The following is a 430-nucleotide window of genomic DNA, read 5'->3' as shown; positions in this document are numbered from 1 at the left end:
GAAGAAGGACTTCCTTTTATCCGTTCTAACCCGACCGCTCTGCAATTTCATGGAGTGCCCACGAGTTCTTGTATTGTGAGAAAGGGAGAAAAGTACCTCTTTCTCTACCTGCTCTTTCCCATGCATAATCTTGTAAACCTCAGTCATGTCACTCCTCAGTCGTCGATTCTCCAAGCTAAAGAGCCCTAAGCGCCTTAACCTTTCCTCATAGGGAAAGTGTTCCAACCCCTTTATCATTTGAGTTGCCCTTTTCTGCACTTTTTCCAAAGCTATAATATCCTTTTTAAGGTGTGGTGACCAGAACTGCACACAGTATTCCAAATGAGGTCGCACCATTGATTTATATAGGGGCATTATGATACTGGCTGATCTGTTTTCGATACCCTTCCTAATAATCCCCAGCATAGCACTGGCCTTCTTTATTGCAGTC

The sequence above is a fragment of the Gekko japonicus genome, unplaced genomic scaffold (genome assembly GCF_001447785.1).
Source record: "Gekko japonicus isolate JY-2015 unplaced genomic scaffold, Gekko_japonicus_V1.1 scaffold336, whole genome shotgun sequence".
Lineage (NCBI taxonomy): Eukaryota > Metazoa > Chordata > Lepidosauria > Squamata > Gekkonidae > Gekko > Gekko japonicus.
The sequence above is the reverse complement of the archived record's forward strand: the minus strand, read 5'-3'. Positions refer to the sequence as shown.